This window comes from Palaemon carinicauda, chromosome 7 (assembly GCF_036898095.1).
Source record: "Palaemon carinicauda isolate YSFRI2023 chromosome 7, ASM3689809v2, whole genome shotgun sequence".
Classification (NCBI taxonomy): Eukaryota; Metazoa; Arthropoda; class Malacostraca; order Decapoda; family Palaemonidae; genus Palaemon; species Palaemon carinicauda.
In genome coordinates this window covers 72,734,639-72,735,088 of record NC_090731.1, presented here as the reverse complement: position 1 = coordinate 72,735,088, position 450 = coordinate 72,734,639, and positions in this window count along the sequence as shown.

Here is a 450-nt window from a genome sequence, read left to right as displayed (position 1 = left end):
CAGCGGTTGAGAGGATATTCTTCGCGTTGCAGAGGGCCGCTTCTTGAAAGGGGCCCCACTTAAGGTCTTTGCGGTGGCCTAAGAATGACACTTATTTGGCACCAAAGGTACACTTGTCGTACTGAACTACAAGGCCATTTTATCGCAGGCAGTCGAGCTAGATGAGCAAGGGACAGAGGTGTTCCTCTTTTGAGGAAGAGAGCACAAGTATGTCGTCCGCATAACATATACAGAAGGGGAGGTTCCCTAAGATGCGATCCATAAGACGTTGAAAAGTGGCCCCAGCATTACGAAGGCCAAAACAGGAGTAATTGAAGGTGTATGTACCAAAGGGACTAGTGATGGCAGTCTTGGGGATGTCTTCTGGGTTCATAGGCACCTGATAATATCCCTTCAGGAGGTCAAGCGGGGAGAAAACCTTCGCTTTGTGCAGGTAGGAGATCATGTCGG